The sequence below is a fragment of the Pseudorasbora parva genome, chromosome 8 (genome assembly GCF_024679245.1).
Source record: "Pseudorasbora parva isolate DD20220531a chromosome 8, ASM2467924v1, whole genome shotgun sequence".
NCBI lineage: Eukaryota > Metazoa > Chordata > Actinopteri > Cypriniformes > Gobionidae > Pseudorasbora > Pseudorasbora parva.
Window position 1 is genome coordinate 3703312 of NC_090179.1, and position 16744 is coordinate 3720055.

The following is a 16744-nucleotide window of genomic DNA, read 5'->3' on the forward strand; positions in this document are numbered from 1 at the left end:
AGCTGTTTTCAAGATGTGCTACCTCTTTAAGGCTTTATATACCAACAAAATGCTTTGTGTGACAGCTGGCGCTGTGGCTTAGTTGGTCAAAGCGCCTGTCTTGTAAACAGGAGATCCTGGGTTCAAATCCCAGCAGTTCCTATGCCACAGGATATGTGGGAGCACTTTTAAACTTTTCACATTTGCAAGTCTTTACATGCTGAACAGTGTGTATCAGCAAGGAAGAACTGGAAAGCTAAGAAGTGCTGGACAAGGCATAGTGCCTTGGAAAGTGTGTTGTTGTGGCTCTGTGGCGCAATGGATAGCACATTGGACTTCTAGGTTGTGAATGGAGGTATTCAAAGGCTGTGGGTTCGAGTCCCACCAGAGTCATCCATAAAAACTTTTGCTCAGATATCTTTGTGTTGGACAAGCATATGCTTAAACCTTTTCGGACATGAAGTATTTCAGAAGCCTACCTTTCCTCTTCGTCTTATTTCCCCTGTTGGACACACCCAGCTCAGATTACAGAATACTCTACTAATTAGCTCACGTCAAGTCCCCATTTTTAAAAAAGGAATATAACAAGAATGGTTTGAAAAACACTGGTTTAGGCCAAAAACTGCTACTGCCAATTGATGGCCACCTACCTAGCAAGAAATGCTTTCCATTTCTGCTAGCTTAAACAGAGTTTAGATTTATTGTAAATGGAGGTTCACAACACATTTAAGACACGAGTATTGAGAGATTTTAACCAAAATGAAATGATTTGAGACATTCCCTTATTCCTCAATAGAAGCCTGCACACTTTTCAGCTTTTGGAAATAATCCTCTAACTTCAAAGGAACCTAATCATGACTTAATCAGCTCTTTTCCTGACATGCTACCTCTTTTAGACTTTGAATACAAAAGTATCAAACCAAAGTAAGTACCTGGCGCTGTGGCTTAGTTGGTTAAAGCGCCTGTCTAATAAACAGGAGATCCTGGGTTCGAATACCAGCAGTGCCTAAAATGTGTGGCTTCTACTAGTATTCATCCAAACTTTTCAGATGTAAAAGTCTCTACAGGACACACCTTCTGGACTTCTAGGTTGTGAATAAAGGCTCAAAGGGAAAACTTTCATGAGGTAATCAGCTGTTTTCAAGATGTGCTACCTCTTTAAGGCTTTATATACCAACAAAATGCTTTGCATTACAGCTGGCGCTGTGGCTTAGTTGGTCAAAGCGCCTGTCTTGTAAACAGGAGATCCTGGGTTCAAATCCCAGCAGTGCCTATGCCACAGGATTTGTGGGAGCACTTTTAAACTTTTCACATTTGAAAGTCTTTACATGCTGAACAGTGTGTATCAGCAAGGAAGAACTGGAAAGCTAAGAAGTGCTGGACAAGGCATAGTGCCTTGGAAAGTGTGTTGTTGTGGCTCTGTGGCGCAATGGATAGCGCATTGGACTTCTAGGTGTAGTGATTTTTACTTTTGTCCACCCAAGGACACTAAGTAAGAGAGTGATTGGTACTCACGTCACCGCTGACGTTGTGAATTTGGATCACACGTCACTTAAGGTGTGGTTATGAGTACATCAGATGACCACCTTCCCCCCTGTTAGTTTGGGACACTAGTCAAGGCCTTTTACCTTGGCTGTATGAGAACACTCCGCACAGGAGGCTGCCCAGTCATTTATAATGAATGTAAAGGGGGAAGAGTTGGTCAGCTGATTTATCTGAAAGATTGGTGAGATTTCTAACTTGTAGAGCCTTTTCTGCCTTATCAGCACAAGGAAGACACAATTGTAATAAAATAGATTTTATTAACAAAAGATAAACAGAACATTTAACACAACTACTAAATGAATACAATGAATGATAAAGGAATAAAGTGCGTAAAATACGTAAAATACATGTGAGTAAGTTAAGTGTGGCTATAGAAGAGATACGTTATCTTACGGAAAGATAAACTGTTGTTTCTCTGAAACTAAGGTGAAGAACCTTATTATGTATCAAACAAATAAACGAAAGATTATTTGTTATTAACTAGCATCAGTTATATTACCTCTAATGTAAATTAGAAAATCATATACTGATAATATACAACAATGCCAAGGTCTCTAGAAAGAGGTTTGGTTAAGTGATATTTACGTTCCATGTGGTTGAGTAAGCAGTCCGATGGTGATGACTTCTTCCAATGGTTTTGCTGGGAGACAGTGCAGTAAAGAAAGGAGCTGGAATCCGTTTCAACAGCCTTGAACACAAAGAGCTGTGGGATGCTGATCTCCTGGGGCACCAAAGGGTCCTAAAATCTGGAACACGCAGATGAGGCCCTGAAGTAGGTGCAGAAGGTCCTTAATCTGGAACACGCAGACGAAGGAACCTTAAAGTGAAGGTTTGCTCTCCTGAGCTTAACCTTGTTGCAAATGTCTCTGTGTGTCTTCTGCCTCTTTGGACCAGACACTCAGAAGTTGGTCAATCTGCTCTGGTCTCTTTAGCATGGAGACTCAGGACGCGCTGTAGTCGTCTCGCTGGACTAAAACTCTGAACGTAGTGTTGGTTAATGTCTCTTTCCTCACAGGCTGGAGGCTCAGAACGTTGTCGTATCTGTCACTGCCTCACAAGCTGTAGATTCAGATCCTCGGATCTTGTGTTGTCTCTCTGGTTAAACCAGAGGCTCAGAACTTGGTTGCTCTGTCACAGTCTAATCCTCGGCGGACAGACTCAGAACTTGGTGAACTGTTTGTCTCTCGGATGTGGAGACTCAGAACCTGGTTGCTCTGTCACAGTCTAATCCTCACGGGACAGACTCAGAACTTGGTGAACTGTTTGTCTCTCGCATGGAGGAGACTCAGAACCTGATTGCTCTGTCACAGTCTAATCCTCAGGGGACAGACTCAGAACAAGGTGTGTCTATTGAAAGGGTACCTTTATCCTTTTCTGAATAGGAGGAGATTGCAATTTGGCGCTTCTCCATTCCAGTGTTGCTATTGGCTGCTGGCATCAGAGAGGGCACACAGTGTGGCCCACCCTTCTTTCCCCTGTGGAACTCATTTGCATACTGTACACAGTTAGAAGTCTTTAAAGTGTCTTTAAAGTTCATCAATGCATTTCTCACTTTCCAAACCACAATCAGAATACCCTTGGCAATATACTAAACAAATAGACACCAAACATGATGGAAAAAGATTGAACTGTCATGTGTTCATTCATTTGTTCATTAACAGCTGCATTTGTGGAAGATGTTGCATTACAAATAGCTGTCACTGAGAATACTTATTTCTCTGAATAAGTATGAGATGGATGTGTGTAGTTTACATCAGTCTTAAGGTTTCCAAACATAGTTGTGAATGGATTTGGATGGATCAGTTTGGTCTTTCTTTGTTTCACCCACTACTGCTGAAGTCCCGAGGAATGTTTATGGCCGTCACAAATCAGGTCATTAGGGATCCATCTCTAGATGGGTGAAGGGCAGAAACTGCATGTGGACCAATGAGAAGTCCTGTCCTTCCTGGGCTTGTACTAGAGGTCTTCTTCTTGCCCTCAAAGAGGTGTCTGGCTGTTGTCCAAGCATCTTTATCTGATGGCGTTGGACATCTTGTTTGTGCTAGTCCAACAAGATCCAATCAAAATGGAGCAAACCTTTGTCCACTGTTATGGGCAAAGAGGGGCCCGGCCATAAACTGGGCCCTAGAATGTGCTGTTCACTACATAGGTTGTGAATGGAGGTATTCAAAGGCTGTGGGTTCGAGTCCCACCAGAGTCATCCATAAAAACTTTTGCTCAGATATCTTTGTGTTGGACAAGCATATGCTTAAACCTTTTCGGACATGAAGTATTTCAGAAGCCTACCTTTCCTCTTCGTCTTATTTCCCCTGTTGGACACACCCAGCTCAGATTACAGAATACTCTACTAATTAGCTCACGTCAAGTCCCCATTTTTAAAAAAGGAATATAACAAGAATGGTTTGAAAAACACTGGTTTAGGCCAAAAACTGCTACTGCCAATTGATGGCCACCTACCTAGCAAGAAATGCTTTCCATTTCTGCTAGCTTAAACAGAGTTTAGATTTATTGTAAATGGAGGTTCACAACACATTTAAGACACGAGTATTGAGAGATTTTAACCAAAATGAAATGATTTGAGACATTCCCTTATTCCTCAATAGAAGCCTGCACACTTTTCAGCTTTTGGAAATAATCCTCTAACTTCAAAGGAACCTAATCATGACTTAATCAGCTCTTTTCCTGACATGCTACCTCTTTTAGACTTTGAATACAAAAGTATCAAACCAAAGTAAGTACCTGGCGCTGTGGCTTAGTTGGTTAAAGCGCCTGTCTAGTATACAGGAGATCCTGGGCTCGAATCCCAGCAGTGCCTAAAATGTGTGCCTTCTACTAGTATTCATCCAAACTTTTCAGATGTAAAAGTCTCTACAGGACACACCTTCTGGACTTCTAGGTTGTGAATAAAGGCTCAAAGGGAAAACTTTCATGAGGTAATCAGCTGTTTTCAAGATGTGCTACCTCTTTAAGGCTTTATATACCAACAAAATGCTTTGCATTACAGCTGGCGCTGTGGCTTAGTTGGTCAAAGCGCCTGTCTTGTAAACAGGAGATCCTGGGTTCAAATCCCAGCAGTGCCTATGCCACAGGATTTGTGGGAGCACTTTTAAACTTTTCTTATTTGAAAGTCTTTACATGCTGAACAGTGTGTATCAGCAAGGAAGAACTGGAAAGCTAAGAAGTGCTGGACAAGGCATAGTGCCTTGGAAAGTGTGTTGTTGTGGCTCTGTGGCGCAATGGATAGCGCATTGGACTTTTAGGTTGTGAATGGAGGTATTCAAAGGCTGTGGGTTTGAGTCCCACCAGAGTCATCCATAAAATCTTTTGCTCAGATATCTTTGTGTTGGACAAGCATATGATTAAACCTTTTCGGACATGAAGTATTTCAGAAGCCTACCTTTCCTCTTCGTCTTATTTCCCCTGTTGGACACACCCAGCTCAGATTACAGAATACTCTACTAATTAGCTCACGTCAAGTCCCCATTTTTAAAAAAGGAATATAACAAGAATGGTTTGAAAAACACTGGTTTAGGCCAAAAACTGCTACTGCCAATTGATGGCCACCTACCTAGCAAGAAATGCTTTCCATTTCTGCTAGCTTAAACAGAGTTTAGATTTATTGTAAATGGAGGTTCACAACACATTTAAGACACGAGTATTGAGAGATTTTAACCAAAATGAAATGATTTGAGACATTCCCTTATTCCTCAATAGAAGCCTGCACACTTTTCAGCTTTTGGAAATAATCCTCTAACTTCAAAGGAACCTAATCATGACTTAATCAGCTCTTTTCCTGACATGCTACCTCTTTTAGACTTTGAATACAAAAGTATCAAACCAAAGTAAGTACCTGGCGCTGTGGCTTAGTTGGTTAAAGCGCCTGTCTAGTAAACAGGAGATCCTGGGTTCGAATCCCAGCAGTGCCTAAAATGTGTGCCTTCTACTAGTATTCATCCAAACTTTTCAGATGTAAAAGTCTCTACAGGACACACCTTCTGGACTTCTAGGTTGTGAATAAAGGCTCAAAGGGAAAACTTTCATGAGGTAATCAGCTGTTTTCAAGATGTGCTACCTCTTTAAGGCTTTATATACCAACAAAATGCTTTGTGTGACAGCTGGCGCTGTGGCTTAGTTGGTCAAAGCGCCTGTCTTGTAAACAGGAGATCCTGGGTTCAAATCCCAGCAGTGCCTATGCCACAGGATATGTGGGAGCACTTTTAAACTTTTCACATTTGCAAGTCTTTACATGCTGAACAGTGTGTATCAGCAAGGAAGAACTGGAAAGCTAAGAAGTGCTGGACAAGGCATAGTGCCTTGGAAAGTGTGTTGTTGTGGCTCTGTGGCGCAATGGATAGCGCATTGGACTTCTAGGTTGTGAATGGAGGTATTCAAAGGCTGTGGGTTCGAGTCCCACCAGAGTCATCCATAAAAACTTTTGCTCAGATATCTTTGTGTTGGACAAGCATATGCTTAAACCTTTTCGGACATGAAGTATTTCAGAAGCCTACCTTTCCTCTTCGTCTTATTTCCCCTGTTGGACACACCCAGCTCAGATTACAGAATACTCTACTAATTAGCTCACGTCAAGTCCCCATTTTTAAAAAAGGAATATAACAAGAATGGTTTGAAAAACACTGGTTTAGGCCAAAAACTGCTACTGCCAATTGATGGCCACCTACCTAGCAAGAAATGCTTTCCATTTCTGCTAGCTTAAACAGAGTTTAGATTTATTGTAAATGGAGGTTCACAACACATTTAAGACACGAGTATTGAGAGATTTTAACCAAAATGAAATGATTTGAGACATTCCCTTATTCCTCAATAGAAGCCTGCACACTTTTCAGCTTTTGGAAATAATCCTCTAACTTCAAAGGAACCTAATCATGACTTAATCAGCTCTTTTCCTGACATGCTACCTCTTTTAGACTTTGAATACAAAAGTATCAAACCAAAGTAAGTACCTGGCGCTGTGGCTTAGTTGGTTAAAGCGCCTGTCTAATAAACAGGAGATCCTGGGTTCGAATACCAGCAGTGCCTAAAATGTGTGGCTTCTACTAGTATTCATCCAAACTTTTCAGATGTAAAAGTCTCTACAGGACACACCTTCTGGACTTCTAGGTTGTGAATAAAGGCTCAAAGGGAAAACTTTCATGAGGTAATCAGCTGTTTTCAAGATGTGCTACCTCTTTAAGGCTTTATATACCAACAAAATGCTTTGCATTACAGCTGGCGCTGTGGCTTAGTTGGTCAAAGCGCCTGTCTTGTAAACAGGAGATCCTGGGTTCAAATCCCAGCAGTGCCTATGCCACAGGATTTGTGGGAGCACTTTTAAACTTTTCACATTTGAAAGTCTTTACATGCTGAACAGTGTGTATCAGCAAGGAAGAACTGGAAAGCTAAGAAGTGCTGGACAAGGCATAGTGCCTTGGAAAGTGTGTTGTTGTGGCTCTGTGGCGCAATGGATAGCGCATTGGACTTCTAGGTGTAGTGATTTTTACTTTTGTCCACCTAAGGACACTAAGTAAGAGAGTGATTGGTACTCACGTCACCGCTGACGTTGTGAATTTGGATCACACGTCACTTAAGGTGTGGTTATGAGTACATCAGATGACCACCTTCCCCCCTGTTAGTTTGGGACACTAGTCAAGGCCTTTTACCTTGGCTGTATGAGAACACTCCGCACAGGAGGCTGCCCAGTCATTTATAATGAATGTAAAGGGGGAAGAGTTGGTCAGCTGATTTATCTGAAAGATTGGTGAGATTTCTAACTTGTAGAGCCTTTTCTGCCTTATCAGCACAAGGAAGACACAATTGTAATAAAATAGATTTTATTAACAAAAGATAAACAGAACATTTAACACAACTACTAAATGAATACAATGAATGATAAAGGAATAAAGTGCGTAAAATGCGTAAAATACATGTGAGTAAGTTAAGTGTGGCTATAGAAGAGATACGTTATCTTACGGAAAGATAAACTGTTGTTTCTCTGAAACTTAGGTGAAGAACCTTATTATGTATCAAACAAATAAACGAAAGATTATTTGTTATTAACTAGCATCAGTTATATTACCTCTAATGTAAATTAGAAAATCATATACTGATAATATACAACAATGCCAAGGTCTCTAGAAAGAGGTTTGGTTAAGTGATATTTACGTTCCATGTGGTTGAGTAAGCAGTCCGATGGTGATGACTTCTTCCAATGGTTTTGCTGGGAGACAGTGCAGTAAAGAAAGGAGCTGGAATCCGTTTCAACAGCCTTGAACACGAAGATCTGTGGGATGCTGATCTCCTGGGGCACCAAAGGGTCCTAAAATCTGGAACACGCAGATGAGGCCCTGAAGTAGGTGCAGAAGGTCCTTAATCTGGAACACGCAGACGAAGGAACCTTAAAGTGAAGGTTTGCTCTCCTGAGCTTAACCTTGTTGCAAATGTCTCTGTGTGTCTTCTGCCTCTTTGGACCAGACACTCAGAAGTTGGTCAATCTGCTCTGGTCTCTTTAGCATGGAGACTCAGGACGCGCTGTAGTCGTCTCGCTGGACTAAAACTCTGAACGTAGTGTTGGTTAATGTCTCTTTCCTCACAGGCTGGAGGCTCAGAACGTTGTCGTATCTGTCACTGCCTCACAAGCTGTAGATTCAGATCCTCGGATCTTGTGTTGTCTCTCTGGTTAAACCAGAGGCTCAGAACTTGGTTGCTCTGTCACAGTCTAATCCTCGGCGGACAGACTCAGAACTTGGTGAACTGTTTGTCTCTCGGATGTGGAGACTCAGAACCTGGTTGCTCTGTCACAGTCTAATCCTCACGGGACAGACTCAGAACTTGGTGAACTGTTTGTCTCTCGCATGGAGGAGACTCAGAACCTGATTGCTCTGTCACAGTCTAATCCTCAGGGGACAGACTCAGAACAAGGTGTGTCTATTGAAAGGGTACCTTTATCCTTTTCTGAATAGGAGGAGATTGCAATTTGGCGCTTCTCCATTCCAGTGTTGCTATTGGCTGCTGGCATCAGAGAGGGCACACAGTGTGGCCCACCCTTCTTTCCCCTGTGGAACTCATTTGCATACTGTACACAGTTAGAAGTCTTTAAAGTGTCTTTAAAGTTCATCAATGCATTTCTCACTTTCCAAACCACAATCAGAATACCCTTGGCAATATACTAAACAAATAGACACCAAACATGATGGAAAAAGATTGAACTGTCATGTGTTCATTCATTTGTTCATTAACAGCTGCATTTGTGGAAGATGTTGCATTACAAATAGCTGTCACTGAGAATACTTATTTCTCTGAATAAGTATGAGATGGATGTGTGTAGTTTACATCAGTCTTAAGGTTTCCAAACATAGTTGTGAATGGATTTGGATGGATCAGTTTGGTCTTTCTTTGTTTCACCCACTACTGCTGAAGTCCCGAGGAATGTTTATGGCCGTCACAAATCAGGTCATTAGGGATCCATCTCTAGATGGGTGAAGGGCAGAAACTGCATGTGGACCAATGAGAAGTCCTGTCCTTCCTGGGCTTGTACTAGAGGTCTTCTTCTTGCCCTCAAAGAGGTGTCTGGCTGTTGTCCAAGCATCTTTATCTGATGGCGTTGGACATCTTGTTTGTGCTAGTCCAACAAGATCCAATCAAAATGGAGCAAACCTTTGTCCACTGTTATGGGCAAAGAGGGGCCCGGCCATAAACTGGGCCCTAGAATGTGCTGTTCACTACATAGGTTGTGAATGGAGGTATTCAAAGGCTGTGGGTTCGAGTCCCACCAGAGTCATCCATAAAAACTTTTGCTCAGATATCTTTGTGTTGGACAAGCATATGCTTAAACCTTTTCGGACATGAAGTATTTCAGAAGCCTACCTTTCCTCTTCGTCTTATTTCCCCTGTTGGACACACCCAGCTCAGATTACAGAATACTCTACTAATTAGCTCACGTCAAGTCCCCATTTTTAAAAAAGGAATATAACAAGAATGGTTTGAAAAACACTGGTTTAGGCCAAAAACTGCTACTGCCAATTGATGGCCACCTACCTAGCAAGAAATGCTTTCCATTTCTGCTAGCTTAAACAGAGTTTAGATTTATTGTAAATGGAGGTTCACAACACATTTAAGACACGAGTATTGAGAGATTTTAACCAAAATGAAATGATTTGAGACATTCCCTTATTCCTCAATAGAAGCCTGCACACTTTTCAGCTTTTGGAAATAATCCTCTAACTTCAAAGGAACCTAATCATGACTTAATCAGCTCTTTTCCTGACATGCTACCTCTTTTAGACTTTGAATACAAAAGTATCAAACCAAAGTAACTACCTGGCGCTGCGGCTTAGTTGGTTAAAGCGCCTGTCTAGTAAACAGGAGATCCTGGGTTCGAATCCCAGCAGTGCCTAAAATGTGTGCCTTCTACTAGTATTCATCCAAACTTTTCAGATGTAAAAGTCTCTACAGGACACACCTTCTGGACTTCTAGGTTGTGAATAAAGGCTCAAAGGGAAAACTTTCATGAGGTAATCAGCTGTTTTCAAGATGTGCTACCTCTTTAAGGCTTTATATACCAACAAAATGCTTTGCATTACAGCTGGCGCTGTGGCTTAGTTGGTCAAAGCGCCTGTCTTGTAAACAGGAGATCCTGGGTTCAAATCCCAGCAGTGCCTATGCCACAGGATTTGTGGGAGCACTTTTAAACTTTTCACATTTGAAAGTCTTTACATGCTGAACAGTGTGTATCAGCAAGGAAGAACTGGAAAGCTAAGAAGTGCTGGACAAGGCATAGTGCCTTGGAAAGTGTGTTGTTGTGGCTCTGTGGCGCAATGGATAGCGCATTGGACTTTTAGGTTGTGAATGGAGGTATTCAAAGGCTGTGGGTTTGAGTCCCACCAGAGTCATCCATAAAATCTTTTGCTCAGATATCTTTGTGTTGGACAAGCATATGATTAAACCTTTTCGGACATGAAGTATTTCAGAAGCCTACCTTTCCTCTTCGTCTTATTTCCCCTGTTGGACACACCCAGCTCAGATTACAGAATACTCTACTAATTAGCTCACGTCAAGTCCCCATTTTTAAAAAAGGAATATAACAAGAATGGTTTGAAAAACACTGGTTTAGGCCAAAAACTGCTACTGCCACTTGATGGCCACCTACCTAGCAAGAAATGCTTTCCATTTCTGCTAGCTTAAACAGAGTTTAGATTTATTGTAAATGGAGGTTCACAACACATTTAAGACACGAGTATTGAGAGATTTTAACCAAAATGAAATGATTTGAGACATTCCCTTATTCCTCAATAGAAGCCTGCACACTTTTCAGCTTTTGGAAATAATCCTCTAACTTCAAAGGAACCTAATCATGACTTAATCAGCTCTTTTCCTGACATGCTACCTCTTTTAGACTTTGAATACAAAAGTATCAAACCAAAGTAAGTACCTGGCGCTGTGGCTTAGTTGGTTAAAGCGCCTGTCTAGTAAACAGGAGATCCTGGGTTCGAATCCCAGCAGTGCCTAAAATGTGTGCCTTCTACTAGTATTCATCCAAACTTTTCAGATGTAAAAGTCTCTACAGGACACACCTTCTGGACTTCTAGGTTGTGAATAAAGGCTCAAAGGGAAAACTTTCATGAGGTAATCAGCTGTTTTCAAGATGTGCTACCTCTTTAAGGCTTTATATACCAACAAAATGCTTTGTGTGACAGCTGGCGCTGTGGCTTAGTTGGTCAAAGCGCCTGTCTTGTAAACAGGAGATCCTGGGTTCAAATCCCAGCAGTGCCTATGCCACAGGATATGTGGGAGCACTTTTAAACTTTTCACATTTGCAAGTCTTTACATGCTGAACAGTGTGTATCAGCAAGGAAGAACTGGAAAGCTAAGAAGTGCTGGACAAGGCATAGTGCCTTGGAAAGTGTGTTGTTGTGGCTCTGTGGCGCAATGGATAGCGCATTGGACTTCTAGGTTGTGAATGGAGGTATTCAAAGGCTGTGGGTTCGAGTCCCACCAGAGTCATCCATAAAAACTTTTGCTCAGATATCTTTGTGTTGGACAAGCATATGCTTAAACCTTTTCGGACATGAAGTATTTCAGAAGCCTACCTTTCCTCTTCGTCTTATTTCCCCTGTTGGACACACCCAGCTCAGATTACAGAATACTCTACTAATTAGCTCACGTCAAGTCCCCATTTTTAAAAAAGGAATATAACAAGAATGGTTTGAAAAACACTGGTTTAGGCCAAAAACTGCTACTGCCAATTGATGGCCACCTACCTAGCAAGAAATGCTTTCCATTTCTGCTAGCTTAAACAGAGTTTAGATTTATTGTAAATGGAGGTTCACAACACATTTAAGACACGAGTATTGAGAGATTTTAACCAAAATGAAATGATTTGAGACATTCCCTTATTCCTCAATAGAAGCCTGCACACTTTTCAGCTTTTGGAAATAATCCTCTAACTTCAAAGGAACCTAATCATGACTTAATCAGCTCTTTTCCTGACATGCTACCTCTTTTAGACTTTGAATACAAAAGTATCAAACCAAAGTAAGTACCTGGCGCTGTGGCTTAGTTGGTTAAAGCGCCTGTCTAATAAACAGGAGATCCTGGGTTCGAATACCAGCAGTGCCTAAAATGTGTGGCTTCTACTAGTATTCATCCAAACTTTTCAGATGTAAAAGTCTCTACAGGACACACCTTCTGGACTTCTAGGTTGTGAATAAAGGCTCAAAGGGAAAACTTTCATGAGGTAATCAGCTGTTTTCAAGATGTGCTACCTCTTTAAGGCTTTATATACCAACAAAATGCTTTGCATTACAGCTGGCGCTGTGGCTTAGTTGGTCAAAGCGCCTGTCTTGTAAACAGGAGATCCTGGGTTCAAATCCCAGCAGTGCCTATGCCACAGGATTTGTGGGAGCACTTTTAAACTTTTCACATTTGAAAGTCTTTACATGCTGAACAGTGTGTATCAGCAAGGAAGAACTGGAAAGCTAAGAAGTGCTGGACAAGGCATAGTGCCTTGGAAAGTGTGTTGTTGTGGCTCTGTGGCGCAATGGATAGCGCATTGGACTTCTAGGTGTAGTGATTTTTACTTTTGTCCACCCAAGGACACTAAGTAAGAGAGTGATTGGTACTCACGTCACCGCTGACGTTGTGAATTTGGATCACACGTCACTTAAGGTGTGGTTATGAGTACATCAGATGACCACCTTCCCCCCTGTTAGTTTGGGACACTAGTCAAGGCCTTTTACCTTGGCTGTATGAGAACACTCCGCACAGGAGGCTGCCCAGTCATTTATAATGAATGTAAAGGGGGAAGAGTTGGTCAGCTGATTTATCTGAAAGATTGGTGAGATTTCTAACTTGTAGAGCCTTTTCTGCTTTATCAGCACAAGGAAGACACAATTGTAATAAAATAGATTTTATTAACAAAAGATAAACAGAACATTTAACACAACTACTAAATGAATACAATGAATGATAAAGGAATAAAGTGCGTAAAATGCGTAAAATACATGTGAGTAAGTTAAGTGTGGCTATAGAAGAGATACGTTATCTTACGGAAAGATAAACTGTTGTTTCTCTGAAACTAAGGTGAAGAACCTTATTATGTATCAAACAAATAAAAGAAAGATTATTTGTTATTAACTAGCATCAGTTATATTACCTCTAATGTAAATTAGAAAATCATATACTGATAATATACAACAATGCCAAGGTCTCTAGAAAGAGGTTTGGTTAAGTGATATTTACGTTCCATGTGGTTGAGTAAGCAGTCCGATGGTGATGACTTCTTCCAATGGTTTTGCTGGGAGACAGTGCAGTAAAGAAAGGAGCTGGAATCCGTTTCAACAGCCTTGAACACGAAGATCTGTGGGATGCTGATCTCCTGGGGCACCAAAGGGTCCTAAAATCTGGAACACGCAGATGAGGCCCTGAAGTAGGTGCAGAAGGTCCTTAATCTGGAACACGCAGACGAAGGAACCTTAAAGTGAAGGTTTGCTCTCCTGAGCTTAACCTTGTTGCAAATGTCTCTGTGTGTCTTCTGCCTCTTTGGACCAGACACTCAGAAGTTGGTCAATCTGCTCTGGTCTCTTTAGCATGGAGACTCAGGACGCGCTGTAGTCGTCTCGCTGGACTAAAACTCTGAACGTAGTGTTGGTTAATGTCTCTTTCCTCACAGGCTGGAGGCTCAGAACGTTGTCGTATCTGTCACTGCCTCACAAGCTGTAGATTCAGATCCTCGGATCTTGTGTTGTCTCTCTGGTTAAACCAGAGGCTCAGAACTTGGTTGCTCTGTCACAGTCTAATCCTCGGCGGACAGACTCAGAACTTGGTGAACTGTTTGTCTCTCGGATGTGGAGACTCAGAACCTGGTTGCTCTGTCACAGTCTAATCCTCACGGGACAGACTCAGAACTTGGTGAACTGTTTGTCTCTCGCATGGAGGAGACTCAGAACCTGATTGCTCTGTCACAGTCTAATCCTCAGGGGACAGACTCAGAACAAGGTGTGTCTATTGAAAGGGTACCTTTATCCTTTTCTGAATAGGAGGAGATTGCAATTTGGCGCTTCTCCATTCCAGTGTTGCTATTGGCTGCTGGCATCAGAGAGGGCACACAGTGTGGCCCACCCTTCTTTCCCCTGTGGAACTCATTTGCATACTGTACACAGTTAGAAGTCTTTAAAGTGTCTTTAAAGTTCATCAATGCATTTCTCACTTTCCAAACCACAATCAGAATACCCTTGGCAATATACTAAACAAATAGACACCAAACATGATGGAAAAAGATTGAACTGTCATGTGTTCATTCATTTGTTCATTAACAGCTGCATTTGTGGAAGATGTTGCATTACAAATAGCTGTCACTGAGAATACTTATTTCTCTGAATAAGTATGAGATGGATGTGTGTAGTTTACATCAGTCTTAAGGTTTCCAAACATAGTTGTGAATGGATTTGGATGGATCAGTTTGGTCTTTCTTTGTTTCACCCACTACTGCTGAAGTCCCGAGGAATGTTTATGGCCGTCACAAATCAGGTCATTAGGGATCCATCTCTAGATGGGTGAAGGGCAGAAACTGCATGTGGACCAATGAGAAGTCCTGTCCTTCCTGGGCTTGTACTAGAGGTCTTCTTCTTGCCCTCAAAGAGGTGTCTGGCTGTTGTCCAAGCATCTTTATCTGATGGCGTTGGACATCTTGTTTGTGCTAGTCCAACAAGATCCAATCAAAATGGAGCAAACCTTTGTCCACTGTTATGGGCAAAGAGGGGCCCGGCCATAAACTGGGCCCTAGAATGTGCTGTTCACTACATAGGTTGTGAATGGAGGTATTCAAAGGCTGTGGGTTCGAGTCCCACCAGAGTCATCCATAAAAACTTTTGCTCAGATATCTTTGTGTTGGACAAGCATTTGCTTAAACCTTTTCGGACATGAAGTATTTCAGAAGCCTACCTTTCCTCTTCGTCTTATTTCCCCTGTTGGACACACCCAGCTCAGATTACAGAATACTCTACTAATTAGCTCACGTCAAGTCCCCATTTTTAAAAAAGGAATATAACAAGAATGGTTTGAAAAACACTGGTTTAGGCCAAAAACTGCTACTGCCAATTGATGGCCACCTACCTAGCAAGAAATGCTTTCCATTTCTGCTAGCTTAAACAGAGTTTAGATTTATTGTAAATGGAGGTTCACAACACATTTAAGACACGAGTATTGAGAGATTTTAACCAAAATGAAATGATTTGAGACATTCCCTTATTCCTCAATAGAAGCCTGCACACTTTTCAGCTTTTGGAAATAATCCTCTAACTTCAAAGGAACCTAATCATGACTTAATCAGCTCTTTTCCTGACATGCTACCTCTTTTAGACTTTGAATACAAAAGTATCAAACCAAAGTAAGTACCTGGCGCTGTGGCTTAGTTGGTTACAGCGCCTGTCTAGTAAACAGGAGATCCTGGGTTCGAATCCCAGCAGTGCCTAAAATGTGTGGCTTCTACTAGTATTCATCCAAACTTTTCAGATGTAAAAGTCTCTACAGGACACACCTTCTGGACTTCTAGGTTGTGAATAAAGGCTCAAAGGGAAAACTTTCATGAGGTAATCAGCTGTTTTCAAGATGTGCTACCTCTTTAAGGCTTTATATACCAACAAAATGCTTTGCGTTACAGCTGGCGCTGTGGCTTAGTTGGTCAAAGCGCCTGTCTTGTAAACAGGAGATCCTGGGTTCAAATCCCAGCAGTGCCTATGCCACAGGATTTGTGGGAGCACTTTTAAACTTTTCACATTTGAAAGTCTTTACATGCTGAACAGTGTGTATCAGCAAGGAAGAACTGGAAAGCTAAGAAGTGCTGGACAAGGCATAGTGCCTTGGAAAGTGTGTTGTTGTGGCTCTGTGGCGCAATGGATAGCGCATTGGACTTCTAGGTTGTGAATGGAGGTATTCAAAGGCTGTGGGTTCGAGTCCCACCAGAGTCATCCATAAAAACTTTTGCTCAGATATCTTTGTGTTGGACAAGCATATGATTAAACCTTTTCGGACATGAAGTATTTCAGAAGCCTAACTTTCCTCTTCGTCTTATTTCCCCTGTTGGACACACCCAGCTCAGATTACAGAATACTCTACTAATTAGCTCACGTCAAGTCCCCATTTTTAAAAAAGGAATATAACAAGAATGGTTTGAAAAACACTGGTTTAGGCCAAAAACTGCTACTGCCAATTGATGGCCACCTACCTAGCAAGAAATGCTTTCCATTTCTGCTAGCTTAAACAGAGTTTAGATTTATTGTAAATGGAGGTTCACAACACATTTGAGACACGAATATTGAGAGATTTTAACCAAAATGAAATGATTTGAGACATTCCCTTATTACTCAATAGAAGCATGCACACTTTTCAGGTTTTGGAAATAATCCTCTAACTTCAAAGGAACCTAATCATGACTTAATCAGCTCTTTTCCTGACATGCTACCTCTTTTAGACTTTGAATACAAAAGTATCAAACCAAAGTAAGTACCTGGCGCTGTGGCTTAGTTGGTTAAAGCGCCTGTCAAGTAAACAGGAGATCCTGGGTTCGAATCCCAGCAGTGCCTAAAATGTGTGGCTTCTACTAGTATTCATCCAAACTTTTCAGATGTAAAAGTCTCTACAGGACACACCTTCTGGACTTCTAGGTTGTGAATAAAGGCTCAAAGGGAAAACTTTCATGAGGTAATCAGCTGTTTTCAAGATGTGCTAC

At 41.5% G+C, this 16744-nt stretch overlaps 21 non-coding genes across 21 annotated transcripts; all 21 read left to right on the forward strand.

The window, feature by feature from the left end:
• The first annotated feature begins 67 nt into the window (after positions 1 to 67).
• On the forward strand, positions 68 to 141 carry trnat-ugu (transfer RNA threonine (anticodon UGU)). Its single transcript has one exon. It is a non-coding gene; the product is annotated as a tRNA-Thr (tRNA).
• A 142-nt stretch (positions 142 to 283) lies between these two features.
• Positions 284 to 372, forward strand: trnar-ucu (transfer RNA arginine (anticodon UCU)). Its single transcript is given in 2 exon segments — positions 284 to 320; positions 337 to 372. It is a non-coding gene; the product is annotated as a tRNA-Arg (tRNA).
• An 806-nt stretch (positions 373 to 1178) lies between these two features.
• Positions 1179 to 1252, forward strand: trnat-ugu (transfer RNA threonine (anticodon UGU)). The gene has a single exon. It is a non-coding gene; the product is annotated as a tRNA-Thr (tRNA).
• A 3013-nt stretch (positions 1253 to 4265) lies between these two features.
• On the forward strand, positions 4266 to 4339 carry trnat-agu (transfer RNA threonine (anticodon AGU)). Its single transcript has one exon. It is a non-coding gene; the product is annotated as a tRNA-Thr (tRNA).
• Positions 4340 to 4530: 191 nt separating this feature from the next.
• trnat-ugu (transfer RNA threonine (anticodon UGU)) lies at positions 4531 to 4604 on the forward strand. The gene has a single exon. It is a non-coding gene; the product is annotated as a tRNA-Thr (tRNA).
• A 142-nt stretch (positions 4605 to 4746) lies between these two features.
• Positions 4747 to 4835, forward strand: trnak-uuu (transfer RNA lysine (anticodon UUU)). Its single transcript is given in 2 exon segments — positions 4747 to 4783; positions 4800 to 4835. It is a non-coding gene; the product is annotated as a tRNA-Lys (tRNA).
• Positions 4836 to 5376: 541 nt separating this feature from the next.
• trnat-agu (transfer RNA threonine (anticodon AGU)) lies at positions 5377 to 5450 on the forward strand. The gene has a single exon. It is a non-coding gene; the product is annotated as a tRNA-Thr (tRNA).
• Positions 5451 to 5641: 191 nt separating this feature from the next.
• trnat-ugu (transfer RNA threonine (anticodon UGU)) lies at positions 5642 to 5715 on the forward strand. Its single transcript has one exon. It is a non-coding gene; the product is annotated as a tRNA-Thr (tRNA).
• A 142-nt stretch (positions 5716 to 5857) lies between these two features.
• On the forward strand, positions 5858 to 5946 carry trnar-ucu (transfer RNA arginine (anticodon UCU)). The gene is given in 2 exon segments: positions 5858 to 5894; positions 5911 to 5946. It is a non-coding gene; the product is annotated as a tRNA-Arg (tRNA).
• Positions 5947 to 6752: 806 nt separating this feature from the next.
• Positions 6753 to 6826, forward strand: trnat-ugu (transfer RNA threonine (anticodon UGU)). Its single transcript has one exon. It is a non-coding gene; the product is annotated as a tRNA-Thr (tRNA).
• A 3013-nt stretch (positions 6827 to 9839) lies between these two features.
• Positions 9840 to 9913, forward strand: trnat-agu (transfer RNA threonine (anticodon AGU)). The gene has a single exon. It is a non-coding gene; the product is annotated as a tRNA-Thr (tRNA).
• Positions 9914 to 10104: 191 nt separating this feature from the next.
• On the forward strand, positions 10105 to 10178 carry trnat-ugu (transfer RNA threonine (anticodon UGU)). The gene has a single exon. It is a non-coding gene; the product is annotated as a tRNA-Thr (tRNA).
• A 142-nt stretch (positions 10179 to 10320) lies between these two features.
• trnak-uuu (transfer RNA lysine (anticodon UUU)) lies at positions 10321 to 10409 on the forward strand. Its single transcript is given in 2 exon segments — positions 10321 to 10357; positions 10374 to 10409. It is a non-coding gene; the product is annotated as a tRNA-Lys (tRNA).
• Positions 10410 to 10950: 541 nt separating this feature from the next.
• Positions 10951 to 11024, forward strand: trnat-agu (transfer RNA threonine (anticodon AGU)). Its single transcript has one exon. It is a non-coding gene; the product is annotated as a tRNA-Thr (tRNA).
• Positions 11025 to 11215: 191 nt separating this feature from the next.
• Positions 11216 to 11289, forward strand: trnat-ugu (transfer RNA threonine (anticodon UGU)). The gene has a single exon. It is a non-coding gene; the product is annotated as a tRNA-Thr (tRNA).
• A 142-nt stretch (positions 11290 to 11431) lies between these two features.
• On the forward strand, positions 11432 to 11520 carry trnar-ucu (transfer RNA arginine (anticodon UCU)). Its single transcript is given in 2 exon segments — positions 11432 to 11468; positions 11485 to 11520. It is a non-coding gene; the product is annotated as a tRNA-Arg (tRNA).
• Positions 11521 to 12326: 806 nt separating this feature from the next.
• Positions 12327 to 12400, forward strand: trnat-ugu (transfer RNA threonine (anticodon UGU)). The gene has a single exon. It is a non-coding gene; the product is annotated as a tRNA-Thr (tRNA).
• Positions 12401 to 15413: 3013 nt separating this feature from the next.
• Positions 15414 to 15487, forward strand: trnat-agu (transfer RNA threonine (anticodon AGU)). Its single transcript has one exon. It is a non-coding gene; the product is annotated as a tRNA-Thr (tRNA).
• A 191-nt stretch (positions 15488 to 15678) lies between these two features.
• On the forward strand, positions 15679 to 15752 carry trnat-ugu (transfer RNA threonine (anticodon UGU)). Its single transcript has one exon. It is a non-coding gene; the product is annotated as a tRNA-Thr (tRNA).
• Positions 15753 to 15894: 142 nt separating this feature from the next.
• Positions 15895 to 15983, forward strand: trnar-ucu (transfer RNA arginine (anticodon UCU)). Its single transcript is given in 2 exon segments — positions 15895 to 15931; positions 15948 to 15983. It is a non-coding gene; the product is annotated as a tRNA-Arg (tRNA).
• A 541-nt stretch (positions 15984 to 16524) lies between these two features.
• On the forward strand, positions 16525 to 16598 carry trnat-agu (transfer RNA threonine (anticodon AGU)). Its single transcript has one exon. It is a non-coding gene; the product is annotated as a tRNA-Thr (tRNA).
• The last annotated feature ends 146 nt before the right edge of the window (positions 16599 to 16744 follow it).